Here is a 17,608-nt window from a genome sequence, read left to right as displayed (position 1 = left end):
GTTGCTGAACAATCAGGAATCTTCTCGTGGTTCCTGGTGTCTCAGCAGCATGTTCTGCTCGTGTAACGTTACTTTCCCTTTCTGCTGGTGAGCTCCTCTGCTACACCACACTCACTTTTGCCTCCAGCTTCCACATGCCTCTGAGGGAGATGCAATGTCTTCTCCTTAACAGCTGCTCCCAGTAGTTTAATTTCCATCTTTAAATGTCCCACATACCGGTGCTATTTAGAACAACTAGCACGCTCATTGAGCTTGAGGCTCATTTCCTTCATCCTCCTGATTCCAGTACTTAGGTGGTTGTGGGAATTGGATCCACTGATGTCAACTGATGCATAGTACTTGGAAAGTCTCTCTCAATGGTTCCATTTGAAAAAACACAGTTCTATATGAAGAGAATTAGAACTGAAAAGGTACCAGTTCTATATGAAGGGGAATTAGAACTGAAAAAGGTATTCTTGAAGCTTTTACCTTTTAGCTCAGAGATGGGAGTTTGGCCTAAAGGGTAAAGGAAAAAGTTTTTTCTATTTTCCCATAAAAGGGGGAACAGTTGCATGGCAATAGGCCATTAGGGTATTGGGTATCAGGTGTCTTTTTGATGGGCAAATGGGGGATACTATGGCTCATCCAATGAAGTCATGACATCTCCCTGGTAGTTGGCTCCTGCCATATGACCCCCCCTCATTTAACCAACCCCAGGGTCAGGATCAGGTAGCAGATGCCGTCCCCTGCCCACATGGGAGGAGGTTACTCCCTGAGAATCCGTGATGACTCCATTGAATTCTTCACAGGTTATACCTTTCTGGTCAAGGGCACCCTTTGAATGCTGTTTGAGTAATCTACTTTCATTATTTAAATTTGCCTAAGAGCCTTTTTTCACTCACTTATAATATTTGTGTAGTTATGACCAAGAGAGGGAGACACTATGACCTAAGAAGCAAGAGAAAAGCAGGTGATCCCACCTAATGCACAATTGTGGCAACCCCAAATCAGCAGTGAAGGCTACCATTCATAAACCTTTGGATCCTTTAATGACATCTGGATCTAAAACCTCACCTCACAACAAAATAACTGCCTTTCATCAGTTAGCTAATAATGTTTCCACCAAGGGCCCACCATTTGGAGGAAGAAGGCAGTACCGGACAAAGGAAGCCCATCCAATGAAAAGGCATTCAGCTCTTTCCCACCTATTGCCAGTAACTCTCTGCTTAACCTCTGCTACAATTAGCAGAAGGAAATACATGATCCTGCAATAGGCAATATTTCAGAAGACAGGCGTGTGCTTATTTCTAATATAATAGGGCTCAATCTTGACAAATTATCTGACTTGGAGAAACTGGTTTAACAATTTGTAGTTCCATCAGCAAATACGCAACGTTAAGTGAAGTTGCTATTGCGATCCACCATAATTCAAATTCGAATACACCACAACTCATAAAAGCATTACGTGCTTTATGTACTGAAATATTTAAGGAACTTAAGTCCAATCAGACTCTCCTTAAATAGATTGACATAGCTATCAGTTCCTCTGTGGTGCACTCCTCGACTGTTAGGGGAGTATACTAGAGAGCGGTCTGCCTGTGTGTGATCAGCCATATTCCATGGAGGAAGGCGTCAATTCCACACCTCATGATTTATCTATTATAAAGATAGTCGAATCATTAATACCTGCAAACCTACCAAATGGAGTAAGTAAGGTAGATGAGCAGGTAAACACAACCGTGGCATTGAATCTCAACGCCAAAAGGAGTAAACACCCTAGGAGGAAAAATAAAAACAGAGCAGGTCACCTGTGTAAAATAAAATAGAGGCAGGCAGGGATCTACTAAGAGAAATGTGGGTGCCTTGGCTTCTCAATCATATTCCCAGATCTCTTGTGTCTCGAGTGAAATTACATATATGGATGTTGACCATGTTGAAGATCGTAAGAAAGAGAGAAAAGGCAATGCAAGGAAAATGAAAAACATTACCTAAAGGCACATTAGACAATTGGGTGTTGGTGACTATTAATGAGCACCCGGAAGGCGACCTGGCAGCAAACTTTGAGAAATCCCTTGCACCCTTCTTGGTTGGAGATCAAGAATGTAAATATTATCTCGGGGAAGATTGAAGCAAATATACCTGGTCCCCAGAACATGTCAATCCAGGAGGTGACAGTGACCCAGAATGTTATACTGGCCGAAAATAGTAGGCACAGTTTGGAAAACACACCAAGTTGCGATAGTTCGAGCCAATATAAAGTGAAGATAACAGAATGATGTGCTACTATGGAAAGTGTGTTTCTAAGTCATGCAATGGTTCTGAGTCTGTGACATACAATCCCCCAACTAAGGGTCATTACCACTGAGCACATGGAACGGGTGGAAATAACACAATAAGATAATGATATAAATTGCTTGTGTATGTTTTTTAATAATGTATTGATTGTGGATTTTGTCATCTCCCATTCTTCATATTTCTTAAAATTGAAAAAGGATCTATTTATTCTCCCAAAATCGACAAAAGATATATTACCAATTTTTATATAATCGCCAAGGCCAACACTCGATCTATCACAAACAGGGGGGAGGGAGGGCATGCTTTATCTTCCTATCAAAAATTCAGAGGAGGACTGGGCATTTTTACCTTTGGCGTTGCACTATAGTCACAAATAAACGAATATTGATTCAAATGAATTTGTTCTTAATTTGTATTGTTGGAACACGCGTGGGCATTCCCACATTACAAATAGAAGTGAAGGTTTGTTGATACCTAAAAATTCGGATATTTTTGTACTAAGGAAACATAGCTTTTCGCTAACCTGTTCATTGATGGTTATGTGACTGAAAACAGAACGACCTTGAGGGGTAAAGTGAGTAGGCCCAGTGGTGGCCTGGTTATAGGGGCTAAGGCACATATTACAATGGGTGAATTTAGCATAGGTGTACCTTCGCTGTATGTTTTATGTGCCATCTTAAGTTTAGGCCCAGATTCATTAGAACGCAAGGTATTGATCTTCAATATCTGTGTACCTCCAGGGGGGTCTCAACCTTACGGATACACAAGCCAGTGCGCTCAACCACAACCTTAATTACCAGCCAATTTACACATAACACACAAACACACACGCACCATAACAAACATTCACATACAAAAAAACAACCCAGGCATTGGGCCTCACCCTTACAGATATAACAAGCCAGTGCACGCAATCAACCCATCTGCAACTCAACCCACACAGACCCCAGTTTCTCCTGGTTCTGGACCTATTCTATCCCCCTACCCTCATTGACCAACCCTGTCCTCTTTCTTGCAGAGCCACATGAGTGCCATGAGACTGCCCCTGGCTGGTAGAGGTGCACGGTATAAGTCAACATAACGTAACAAAACATAACATGGGAATTCCTATACTGGAAAGTATCCCTACCTTGTGAGTGATCACTCTGTTCTAAATATAGAAATTAGGCATACTATTATTTGTAGAGAACTACAATTGACTGGGGTGTATGGGGTTAATCCCCAAGGCAATCGGATTCTTTGGACTTCGGGGAACATTGATAAAATGTCAGATTCAGAGTCGGAAGAACACATAGAGCTTTCAGAAAAGGAGGTCCTAACTCTCACCTGTGACTTAGAGCCAGGGTCTGATGCGGTTTTCTTACTTTGGCGTTTTCTGGCCAGTCCAGGATCACAGAGACCTTCCTTGGATCCATAGCAATCCCGGATTCGGAGAGGATGAAACCTAGATATGAAACAGGATTGGTTGAATTGGTACTTTTCTGGTTTAGCTAATTGATGATGTTGCCTTAGTTGCATCAAAACCTGCCATACATGTTCCACAAGATCCTCAGGTTTGGAGGAAAAGACCAAGATGTCATTGAGGTAGATTATGACACTATGGAACAGTAGATCTGAAAAAACCCTCTCCATTAATCTCCGAAATATGGATAGTGCATTCATAAGGCCAAAAGGTATGACCAAGTACTCGTAGTGGCCAAATGGTGTTCTGAAGGTTGTTTTCCACTCACCCCCCTCATGGATATGGAATAGGTGATAGGCCCCCCTGAGATCAAGTTTAGAGAAGATAACAGCTCCTCTAAGAGCTTCCAAGATATCCGCGATCAAGGGCAGAAGGTATTTACCCATTAGGGTGACTTGATTTAGTCCTCTGTAATCCAGGTAAGGACTGAGTTCTGCAGTGTCCTTTTTGGGAACAAAAAATAATGAGGCACCAGCAGGAGATTTGGAACTTCTAATCAACCTGTTCCGTATATTAATCTCCAAGTATTCTTTGAGGGCTTGCTTTTCAGATGTGGAAAGTATGAACATCCATCCATAGAGGATCAATGCCCAGGGTACGGTACCAATGGAACAATGCTCGGGTCTATGTGGAGGTAGTGACCTTTCCATAGATTATGCAAACACGTTCTGAAAATCCTGTTATTGGGAGGGCACTTATTGTAAATGAGAGACCAGCACCTGTTGCTCATTTGTAGATATATTGTTGTAATGGATCGTGGCTTTGGGTTCCGAGACCGTACAATGTTGAACACAATACTCAGATCCCAAAAACAATGTTTAAGCGGACCAGTTGATATAGGGTTTGGGAAACTGTAACCAGGGTATCCCCAGAACTAGAGGATAATGGGCAGATTTGATTAAATCGAAACAGGTCTCCTCTAGATGCAGGGCAATGACCAATTTGAGTGGTTTAGTATGTTCGGTAATTGGACCGGAAGATAGGGAACAACCATCAATGCCTTCTACGGCTAGGGTATTCTGCTTGGTTTGTCTGAGAATGTTATGGGCTAAAGCCCAAGCAGTAACCATAAACAGCAGCCCCACAATCAACCAAGGCATGAGCAGTTATAGCTTCTTGGTTGTTAGATATAATGCTGACTTGCAAAACCACTAGAGACAGAGAGGACACCATGGTGTATATTTGCAATTGTTTGGAGCACTGGAGGCTCTCCTGATATTTGGCTCCAATTAGGATCGGGAGGCTGTGTTTCCAGAGCCACAAGCGATGGGACACTCTCTGACCAAATGGGTTCGCTATGTGCAATACAGACTGAGGCCTTGTGAAATCCGTCAAGCTATTTCTTCAGAAGTAGGGGGGCCACAAGCCGTACCAAGTTGCATAGGTTCAGGGTCCGATTGGGCTTCAGCTGGAACATTGACTGAAGAACAAGGGAATGGAGGTCTGTATTTCTTCTTCTCATATCTCCTCTCTTGCAGATGGAAATCTATCTGTAAGGCGAGTGTCACTAGTACGTAGAATGAATCAGGACAAGATACTCTTGAAAGTTCATCTTTGATTTCTTCACTTAAGCCTCTCCAAAAGAGGGTGAAACATTCTTCATCCCGCCAAGAAGCATCTTTGGCGAGTTGTTTGAACTTAGAGGCATAAGTCATTACATCCTGGGATCCTTGTCGACAACACATCAGGGATTCCTGCGTGGAATAGACCATATCAGGTCTATCAAACATGGTTTTGAAAGTGTTAAAAAAGGCTGCATAGTTGTCCAACAACAGATCCCCCCAGTAACCAGAGGGGTGGCCCAAGCAAGGGCGTTACAAGACAAATGTGAGACCAGAAGAACTACTTTCGCCCTGTCTGAGGCATAAAAAAGTGGTTTGAAGGTGAAGTGAATGGTCCATGCATCCAGAAATTGACGGAATCACCCAGAGAAGGGTTTTCCTGTGACAGTATATCCTGGGTAAGAACCATTTGTTTAAGTGCTGTTTTTTCTGCTTTTAAGGCTTGAACCTCGGTAGCAAGCCCTTGCATGGACCGGATAACTTCTTCCATAGGCTCCATATTAGAAAGAGACTGTTGGTGTCTCAAACCGTCAGGTTCATAGTCAGAAGGACACATAGAGCTTTCACAAAAGGAGGTCTTAACTCTCACCTGGGACTTAGAGCCAGGGTTTGACGTGTTTTTCTTAGTTTGACATTTTCTTTGAGTTATCCGGGACTCATGCAGAAATGGACGAGCGTCTCCAGATGCCACCCTGACCAATGAGAATTCCACGGGCTGGGAGACAGCCAGAGCCAACCGCCAGTTCAGGAGAAAAAAAGTGCCAAAGGGCAAAAAACCTGATGAGTATTGGAGCGGATGGTGAAAGAAGTGTGTTTCCAGGTCAGGTGATGGAAATTCTCCCAGGAAGGTACAAGGAGCATGAAGGGTTATCGGGGAAGCTTTAAAAGATCAGAAAGGTGGCTACTAGACAGCAAGCGGGGGAAGCCAGAAGGAAAACATCCACATAGGCAAGATTCAAGGAGAATCACGGAAAGCAGAAAGACTCTGAGCAGAGGAAGCGGGAGGAGATGAGGCAAGACAAGGCAGAGGCCGGGAACCAGGAGAGGAGAGAGCCTGGAGAAAACAGCAAAAATTGAGCTAAGGAAGCCTTAGCGTTGAGATGCACCGAGCCTGGTCCGGAGCATCCTCTTATCCAAAAGCAGCAAAGTGTTCACGTTGCGAGCAAGTAGCAGAACACCATATTGGATGTGTAGAGGCCTTGAAAGATGCAGGTAAAAGGGGCACCATCTTGGAACGGAGTCTAATGGTCGTGGAAGTACACGGAAATCTCCACTTAGACCAAAGGGAGCAATTCCTGTATGGTCTATTCATGACATAAAATAAATCGTAGATTAACATCTGAAGTGATCTACTCACTGGTTCATTCTTCTGTTGAACACATCATTGAGATATTGTCCATGTATGCCGATGAATGTGGTACCACTACTATGAGATATGAATCTTATGATCCAAAAAATGTATGATGCTTTAAGTGCTGATAAAAAAGGACACTACACAGTAATATACAGCTATGGAATAAACTAGCCAAAATTGATTCCTTCCCTGAGAAATAAAGTTCTGAGAGGATTAGAAATCTGTGCACTAAATATAAAAGCTGGATGCACTCACATAAAAATTCCACCAGAGCACCAAAATGACAGCAATAAATGTTGGCATATGCTTAAAAAATTCAATGACACGAAATGAACCCTTGATCCGAATCTAAATGGGATACACACATTCGATCTTTGTATTGTCATTTTCCCATTTCTACAACCACCAAAGCCCCCTTTGTTGGGTGGGTCAAAGAATTTGTATACAGTTATGACAAAGACAAGATCTTCACATTGATCATGTGACTTAGGCTCTCTGCTGCATCAGGGTCGGATGGCCTATCTAATGTTGTCTTTAAAAAAAGAGCATGCATTTTGGGCCTTTATATTGTACAGATTGTTCAAAAAAGTAGTCAAAGAAGGGATTATCTGCAACTCCTGGAAAAATGTGTTGCTAATTCCTGCTTACAAAAAAGGAGTTAAGGAAGACCATGCTAATTACAGGCTGTTTGCCATGTCATATAATTCCAGTAAACTGTTTTGTAATGTATTACCTGATGCTTTACATTCATGGGCAAATAAATCCCTTCTCATATCTAGACAACAGACAAGTTTTCTTAACTCATATCTAGACAACAGACAAGTTTTCTTAACTCATATCTAGACAACAGACAAGTTTTCATAAAGGAATGGGAACATTACATAACATTTGGACATTACAGTATTTTATTTGCGATGCTTCGGTTACTGGTAATCTCCATTATTTCTGGCGTTCATTGACTACTCCTGTGCGTTTGATGGCATGGATCGCAACAAACTATGGTGTAAACTTGATAAATGTTGGGATAGACCCAGGGCTACTAAGCCTTATATCCCAGTTATATACTGAAACGTACGTTGCCGTATGATTGGATCAAGTGGAATCCCTTACTGCTGACATTCCTATGACTAATGGCCTCACGCAGGGAAGTTTTCTGGCTCCTGTATTGTACCACCTATATGTGGCAGATATGGGATTAGCATTAGATGCTTATAATAACCATTCCCCTAAGGTTGGGAGGCGCCTAATTGGTTGGCTGGGATATGCTGATGACACCCTTGATCTGGACCAGACTCAGCGCTCTTTAACTCCACTGGCAATTTATTCAAAAGAAAATAACTTGAAAATAAATCAAGCGAAAACAAAAATCTTAGCCGTTGCTAAAAAGAAAAGGCCTATGGAGTCTTTTGTGGACAATTGATTCCAAATCCATCAAAGTTGTTCATCAGTATGTCTACTTGGGCACGCTTCTGATGGATTCTCCTTCCTCATTGATGTTAAAAGACTATGTAGTCCTGAAGGCAATTAAAACATGTAGCCTTGTAACAAATTTCAGTTGTACAAAAGGCAGGTTTTTGGTGGAAGCCCTAATTAATGTCTATAAAACCAGTGTTGTACTGTGTCTTTTATATAGTCTGGAGGCATAAACAGATGTATAGTTAAGTTGGTTAAAGATCTTAGAGGGGAATGTTTGGAGGCAGGCACTTGGCTTGCTGCAATCACTGCCTGTCGAGGCTATACGAATTGAATTGGACCTTACATCTTTGACTACAACTTTGAATATTAAATGCAGTCTACTTTATTTCAAGATGCTGGTAAAATGCATCTATAATTATTTTATGGAAATGTGTAAATTCCCTAGGAGCATAATTTACAGAGTTTAGCACTAGGAGCATGAAGCTTCTGAGTATAATAGGATGCCAAATTGATAGTTCTATGAACCTTGCTGATTTTTAGAAACTGCTCCTTGAAATGGCACATAGGTGGGATTGTAGATACAATATTGACTATCTTTCTACTTAAAAAACTTTGTTGGAATACTCTAAACAGGGATTTCCCTATTGAATACCATTTAACTACTTTATCTGCACTACTGACCAGGTTTGATCTAATTCTATCATGAGAAGGAGATTTAATATACTTCCCTCTCTCATGATAACATGGCAGAGGGATAACATTCAGTATACTGATCGTCCTTGTAGACTGTGCAAGAAAGAATTGCAAACTAAATGACATTCACTAACACAATATTACTAATGACCAATTTTTATTCCTGGAAATGTTTTATAATGGCGCAATCCCATAGGAAAACGATCCATGAATCAGGCCCCCAATTTCATTGCTGCCAAAACTAGGGTATTACTCAAAGCTGTATGGCAGGTATGGAAGTATATTCAAGCTACAATAATTTCTTCTTAATTCAAATGTTTTATTCTGTGATAATGTAGTGTATAAAAAGAAAGGATTTAATAAAGGTTTAGGATGAAGGTTTAATGTATTAGATAAACTTGTTTTTATATGCCATTGCCATTTTAGATGATGTTAACATTACTTTTAATTTTCACTTTTATATGATAGTTATATTGTAAATAATTGTGTAACAGTTATGTTTTTAACCAAGAACATAAAGAAACAAATTGAAAAACATTCTTTTAATTTTGTTGTAGGAAGTGAATAATACATATATGTAAATGGAGCAAAAAAGTCCAGTTTGTCGCAAGACAATTGAACAGGCTGAAATATAATTTGCAGTTAAAAAAATTTCCTCAACAAAATGTTCATAAAGTCACATCACCAGTGGACAAAACTTCACAAAAACCAAAAATTGAGCTGTACTAAATATTTTAAATATGGTCCGGAGGAAGACCTTGTTTCAACACAAAGACATTGAAGCATGCATAAATCGAAACATGTAGATCTATGAGTTTTTTGGAATATATATTAAACAGAATAAAATGAAATGCATATCCTATATGACTACAGAAGTGAATGAGTAGCAAACCATTTTCAGTAAAAGAAAAGCAAGTCTGAAATACGAATACGTTTCAGTAAATTGAGGAAAGTTTGAAATAAATATGAAGTATTAAACTAAATGTGACACAAATGAGTTGGATTATATGTGTGGCCATTCATGTGATATTCCTTTTTTATGTGGAAACACTAAGCAGTAATTTGTTAAACATTTTTGGGGGTAATTCATGGATTATTTGCGCCGAAAAAAACGGGATTTGGCCGCCATTCTGCCCGCAAATCCCTGTTTAACAAATGGGGATTTACGGGCAAAATGGTGCACAAATCCTGTGTTTTTCGGCGCAAATATTCCATGAATTACCCCCTTTGTGTTTGAAAAAAAGCATATGCCTCAAATTTACTATGTTTTTCTAAAAGACAATTGTGATTGTTCATGCTTTTTTCACCTACTATTGTGGTACATGATTGATGTTTTATTGGATTAGGATGAAAAGAAGAATCGGGAGCAACCTGGTTTAAAAACTGTTTGACACCCCAGCTCCTGATAAGGAAATAGTAAAACCCACTACATATAGAAATTCAATTATTTTATGACTTCTCACTTTCTTTGTCTGAAACTTGAAAATACTGAAGTTCTTTTCTTTTCATCTTCTTCTTCTGTGCCTCCTCCTCTGGCTATTCCTTTTCAAGCATTAGAATTCCTGATTTCTCTAACTGCCCAGGATTTGGCCTTTGTTTTTAACACTTCTTTGTCTTATCGTGATCAAATTGTGGCAGTAGCACATGCTTGTTGATACAACTCTATGACATGCAGAGAATTTGTTATCTTACCTTTTCAGTAACTAAGCTTCTGCTGCAATCTATATTCCTTTCTCAGTTTAACTGTTGTTGCTATCTGTATGTTAGCTTTGTACTCACCCAGCACACCCTAATCATCTCTCTGGCAACTCCGGACCCCACCACCTCCTTTCCCTTCTCTACCTCAGACCACCAGTTCCCCACCTTCTCCTGCGCAATTACTAATCCCCTCCACCCTCATCCCTCCTCACTTGCCTTATCTTTGTCCACTACCTACCTCTTCATTCCATGGGGTTTATCAACCTGCACTGCCTTACATCCCACTAAATTGTAGCGTTGGACTAAGTCAACGTCTTTGGTGAATTTAATTGAAACAATATGCATGAACAAGTATTATTCTTTGTATTATCCATTTTAAATGTGTGGTGCATTTTTGTTTTTCTTTGTCTCGTAATATTTGCATGGTCGGCATTTTGACATTGTTTGTCAGCTTACGAAGTAGGTCCAGTTGTTTCCATAGGACAATCGAGTTTAATGACTGGATCGCTACTTCGAATCTTATCCTGCATCCTGGCCATAGGAAAGTTGTTGGAAAGTTTTAATATTTTCCTCCAAAATGAAGCTTCGAGGTGAGTCCAGTTTATGAGAGCTACGTTAATCATCGTTTCAATCCCATAGGTTATGATGGGTATCGCTTTTTGTCGGTAAAACGCTATGATAGGTTTGAAAGAAAACTTTCCGTATTGTTTGTGTAGCAGGCATCCTTGCCTGGCTAGGGATAGCATCTTTGCTTGTATAGTTGTTACCCACTCTTTTTCTGACCTGGATTGGTTTATTGTAATTCCCAGGTATTTGAAGGTGTTTACGTCTGATAGTTCTTTGTTCTCAATGCTGAATGTTACTTTCTTGGTGGATTTAGGTGGATTTTTTGTTTGTTTCATGATCTTTGTTTTTTTTTACATTGATTTGTAGTTCATTCAATTGCATGTCATCTTCCATCATTCGCAAGATGTTCTGAAGGCCAACTGGTGTTTTATCTAATAGCACAATATCATCAGCGTACATCATGGCCGGAACCTGGACGGAGTTAATCTTTGGTGGGTTCAGTAAGATAAGCAGTAAGCAGTTTTCAAAGTCAGCTGTAAAGAGATTATAAAGAGTTGCTGCAGGGGGACATCCTTGCTTCAGTCCATTCCATGTCTTGATTTGGGAAGAACTGGCTCCTTCTTTTGAAAGAATGATCATAACTGAGGTGTTCGAATATAATAGTTTAATTGGCTCGATGATCTCGGGTGGCCATTTCCACGCCATGGGTTTGGACCACAATATATGCCTATTTATGGCATCAAAGGTCATATGTAGATCCACAAAGGCTACATGCACCTGGGTTTTATTCCCTATTGCTTCATGCTTTATTAGGTTTAGTAGCAGGAGATTTACATTGGTTCCCACATTTGGTGTGAATCCTGTTTGGCGAGTGTCGAATCCTGTTTGGCGAATTCTCTTTGGAAGCCCACATTGTGAGTTTTTGCAGGAGGTAGGTGGCAAACAATTTGCCAAGAGGATCGAGGAGGGCAATGGGTCGGTAATTTGATGGGTCATCCCGTTTGCTTTGTTTGAAAATTGGTACATGCGTTGCCATTTTCATGTACTGGGTATCTGTTTGAGCTTATTGATTAGGGTGACATGGTCCATCAAGTTTGCCCAGGTGTCGAGTAAAAGTTTAATAGTGGCATTGGCTAGTCCATCTGGGCCCGGAGCGCGGGATGCATTGAGTTTTGTGATCATATCCAGAAGGTCTTGTTTAGTCCAGACGAGGTTCCATTTCGTAGAGTTAAATGTAGCAGTCGGACGGAACATTGTCTGAGGGTCGAAGTTCATATAAGGTGGAGAAGTGTTGACTCCATTTGTTTTCAGTCACTTTCGACACAAGTTGCTGTTGCTGTTGAGAGTTGTTATTCAGCAAATTCCACAGATCTCTCAAGTTGTGGTTTTTGAATGTCGCTAAAATGGCTTCAGCATCAGTGTGTTTTAATGTCATGGTATGAGTTCTTTTCCAGTTTCTATAATCTTGTTTGGCTTGTTTAATTTTTTGAATATTTTCTTCATTTATGTTTTTCCTGAGCAAGCGTAGATTTTTCCGTATGGCCTTTTTTTTCTACCAGTGCTGAGTTGAAGCGGTGTTTGTGAATCTTTTTCTGTTTCTGAAGCCTCTTATCTCTATGCAGAATCAGAAGCCAGTTGTAGTTCAATTTCTCTGTGTCCTTCATGGAGGCTTGTTGGAAAGTTTTCAGCAACTGGATAGTTTTGCTATTACTTAGTCTTAGTCTTGGATTTTTTCCTGTAATTTCCAACAAGGGGACAGGATTGTTCTTTTCCTGCTCGAAAATACCAAGACCACTTATTGTTAGCATATGGTGGTCACTTTTTGTAGTTGGAATCGTGTCCGATTGTTTTACTGCAATGCTCAGTCCAGTCGATATGTAAATGTAGTCTATTATTGCGGCCGCCTTTCCTCTGGACCATGTCGGATCAAGTGGTTATGGGCATCTGTAGGATGTCCTGTTAGGATCAAGTTTCTGATGGTTATTTCCTTAGTCCACTGTTGGGCTCTGATATAACTATATGTACTATCTTCCTGCAATGGTATCTAAATGCTGAGCATACTGCTTTGAAGTGACGAGCACTGTCATGTTGTCAGTCACTTTCTATTGCCCTTTGTCAATGATTTGTGGGTACAGCTCTACAAATGTGAATCTTCTATATGTAATGTAGTATAGCCATTTGCATTTGCTATCAAATGTCAATCTATGGTGTACTGGAAACCCAGAACTGTGAAGCACTATATATCAAAAAAGTCCACAGCGATAGTTGACCTTAACTCAGAGAATTGTTTTATGCATTATTTAGCTTGATTCTTGACAATATGCTAAGATTGATGTATGCTTATTTTGTGCTACATGTGTACCTCTGTTGTTAAACAAAACAAAAGAAGTGGTGGCTGGAAGGTTTAGAATTAATCTAAACCTCTGGCATTGCTCTGGGCAACCCTCCAAACCATAGTTCACTGCCTGCCAAGCCATTACAAATGCAGAAAGACCATATGCAAATCAGGCTTGGTCCCACCCCAAAAGGGGCAATCTAGCCCGAACTGCTTGGTCACATCCCTCCTGCACCAGACAAAAAGCATCCCCAAACATGTTTCAGCCTCGTCGGTCCTCATCAGTGGCCATGCAGGCACGGGACCAACGTCTGGGCATAACCGTCCCACTCAGGGTGACTACAGAAAAACATAGGCGCCATAAGGAACCAAGGTGCACTTCAGTGATGAGGCCCAACAAGGCTGAAACATGTCTGGGGTTGTCTGTGTTTCCACAGTACCTGACAGTACCTAACTGATTTGAAAATGGCTGATCCCCTTTTGCAATGGCGCAGAGGGTCTAAAAACGGTGGTGTGGAAGGTTGCCCAGAGCAGTGTCCAGTTGTTCAGAATAATTCGAAATCTTCCACCCATCACTTTTTTGGCTATAGTGTGTCTCCCTGTGTGAGAGAGGGTATGCCCAGGCATGGGTCCCTTCCTCGCTGTGCCATAGGGAACCAAGCTGCACCTCACTGATGAAGCCCAGCAAGGCCGAAACATGTCTGGGGTTGCCTGTGTTTCTATGCAACAGGGACCTGGCCTAGCAGTTTGGGCTGGGCTGCTCCCATTGGTGGCCGTACCTGATTGATTTGTAAATCGATGGACCCCTTTTGAAATGGTGCAAGCAGCCTAAAAGATGATGCTGTGGAAGGTTGCCCAGAGCAGTACCAGTGGTTCAGATGAATTCAAAACCTTCCACCCATCAGTTTTTTGTCCTATGTTGTTTTAATCTGACAATTAATTGCAAATATACATATTAATTAAACCTATACATATTTGAAAAAACCCATGGGGAAATATGTCCCTGTTGAACGAGTTTAGTGGTTCAGTTGATGATTGTTGTCTTGAACCCCGGCTCTGGATTTCTGTCTTGCACCAATGTTATTTTGAGTGTGGTTGCCTATTTGTAATACCATAATAGGCCCATGTAGTCATTACATTTGCCAGACAATATGCCATGTATTGACATTGTATGCCCAAGCATCATGCACTAAACTTTGCCATAAAATGGACAGACCACATCAGCATTCGTCAAACATTGCCATGATATGACCATCAATCGCCATAAGTTTTCAGGACACACTATGATATGCTCACATCTCTAAAACATCATGTGCCCAGATGCCCAGAGATCAACATCGTAAGAGAGATCAACATAATATGTCCAAATGCACCATTTGATAGGTACTCATATCAGATGCAATTTAATTATACCATAAATTGTGTTTTACCGTCACATAACCTGGCACTCACACCATATCCCAGAATTTTCCATTAAATGGCTAGTGGCTAACATGTCAGAAACTCATATAAGATGCTGGGGTTTAACATCATACGACTAGATACCCACACGATTTGTCATCAAATGCCCAGGTAATTGCAGAATTTGTAAATTAGTATCGCCATTTTCTAGGTGTTCATATCATATGTCAGTTATTGCCATTGTTTTCCCATGTGCTCACATCAGTGCCCAGGTATTTCCAGTAAATTTCAAGTTCAATTTCTATTGTTTTGGCATAGCTACAAAAAACAGTTTGCAACTACTGGCAGCCAGTTTCCAGCCTCTCACATCTTATTAGAAGTATCATCCAGGTACTCAAACCAATTTACACGCATTGTCATCATATGGCCAGCTAGTCACACCATGTGCCAGGTTTTGCAGTCAAATGTTATCATATGTCCAGGTAGACCCATCAGTTTACAGTTACTATACCATATGTATGATGATCACTCCTTTAAAAAATCAGTTTGTGCAATCATATGCACGGGTATGCATGCCATATAGAATGTTTTGTCAATAAATGGCCAGGTAATCACACAGTATATGCCACATGCAAGGCTTCGTCATTACAGGTTACATGAGGACAGAAACCACTCAGGACCTAGTCTTGAGTCACATTTCCATGGCAGAGACCATGGTGTCATGCAACAGTGGCTAAGTTTCACTTTTCAATGCAATCTCCCCAGGATGCCCCCTAGAGCAGGCTGTGTAGATGGTCCTTGCCTTTGGGAAATGTGAGCACCACCTGAGCTTTGACTCTTCCAGCCTAGCCTTTATATATACTGATATAATGGGGCGGTCTGGACTACGGGAGAGTGGTCGTTGGTTTGTTCCTGCCAATACTCCAGCATGTCCAGAAGCAGAGGATGTGGTTCCTCTCCTCTCCTCAACCTTTGTCTTGGGGGTTTGGAAGTTATAATGGTCGTACCCAGGGCCATGAATGCAAGTTAACAGTTGAGGGGGCTGGTGGTGTCAGCTGTTGTAACCACTGCTGACCTCTTTGAAGGAGCCGCAATGTCCTACTCGTGTGAAATCGCAGAGGGAGGCCACAAGTTGGGAGCTGAAGCATGGCGTCCCATACCTCTAGGTAGCCTTCCAAAGTATAACTGGTGCTAGCCAGCCCAAAGAGGAAGAAGAAGCCCCATTTGGTGCTGAGGTGGCGGGATGTTGGCTGGAGGCATTAGGCACAGAGAGATTGGCATTTCCACTGTCAGCAAGCACCCCCATATTTGTACAGAGCAATGAACACTACACCATGGAAGGTTGGAAAATTCTATTCAGCAACATTATTTGCAAAAGCTAGTCTGTGATCATGAACTACATAAAGAAATCTGCCACTTCAGAGGCTTCTCCCTGCAGGTATTAAGACATTCAGTCAAATTATGCAGCATCTTAAAAGCCTGGATTTGTAAATGAAGAGTTTTGTGTAAAGCGTCCACAGGACAAAAAGGCATACCCTCTACTTTTGCATAGACATAACTATTGGTTCTGCCAATTCTGATTCTTATAGATTGTAAATGTCCCTGTCTGCTCTGCACTTGTATAGATATAACATTGTCTTATAATGTTCACAACGATCCTTTCCCTGAGACCTAAACATGAAGACCCTCATGGTGTGAATGATGTCACAGCCATTTCATCGCCACTTACGTTTGAGGCTGTCTGAATCTGCATATATGGTTTGATGTTGCAAACATTTTGATGTTAGGGTGGTTGTTATGAAAATTGAAATGAGCAACCAGGTCAGTACACATTTTGTACTTAGTATTCAGGCATACACCCCTTTATCTCAGACTTATGAGGTAGAACGATCTGCCTTCATCCTTATGCTCTTAAAATGCTCTTTGATTTTATTTGAAGCAGCCATGGACCCTGAGGGGTGCTATTTGTATCTTTCCCCTTCATCTTGTCTCAGAAAATAATGTTTATGGTTATTCTAGGTCTGGATAATATCCTTTGCTCATTAAGACAAGTGCAACATGCTCATTGTGACTAAAATATATAGTGGAAGTGTTCATTAGAAATGGACATTGGCCCTCATTACGACCCTGGCGGAATTCGGAAAACGATGGCGGAAATGCAATACCGCCATCGAATAGCGCTCGGTGCGACTATGACCCGTCACTGCAAAGTACGATGCCATTAGCGACACCGTAGTGAACGCCAACGCTAACTGCACCAAGCACGCGCGCGCGCGCCATGCCAAACCGTAAACACCACCATGGCGCAACGGTACGCCAATTCCGACCCCAGCGGACATGTACCTAACGCCATCAAGCATGGCGGAATGCACCATTCCGCCATGGTGAGAAGTACGGCATCGCGAATCAACCGTAAACGGCCCCACTGACTGCCCGTACACCGCTCCCTGCCCACAAAGTACAACTCCCCGTATGTGCAACGAAGCCACAATGCAACCAGTGAAATGCACAAGTCACCCATGCATGCCAACGAACAAATGAACCTCAAGAGGGGCCAATGGGAGCTGCAGGGCACAGATGGCACGAATACAGAAGCCATCCCAATGGACATGACCACAGTCCCCCACCAAGAAACGCACGCAAACACAGGCACCTGTGACCAGCAATATTCAGAAAATCACAACATTCCACCAGTCCACCTGGCTGACCGGCATCTGTCACACAAAACCCAATCCCCCGCCCCTGAGCATGACAACATTCAAACTGTCATATTGGCAGCCCCCATCCCTGACCTCACGGGCTTCGTAGGCAAACGCGCCCAGTACAGGACCACGCAACAAAACTCC

This window comes from Ambystoma mexicanum, chromosome 11 (assembly GCF_040938575.1).
Source record: "Ambystoma mexicanum isolate Mex_15411 chromosome 11, UKY_AmexF1_1, whole genome shotgun sequence".
Classification (NCBI taxonomy): domain Eukaryota; kingdom Metazoa; phylum Chordata; class Amphibia; order Caudata; family Ambystomatidae; genus Ambystoma; species Ambystoma mexicanum.
This window is presented reverse-complemented; position numbering follows the sequence as displayed.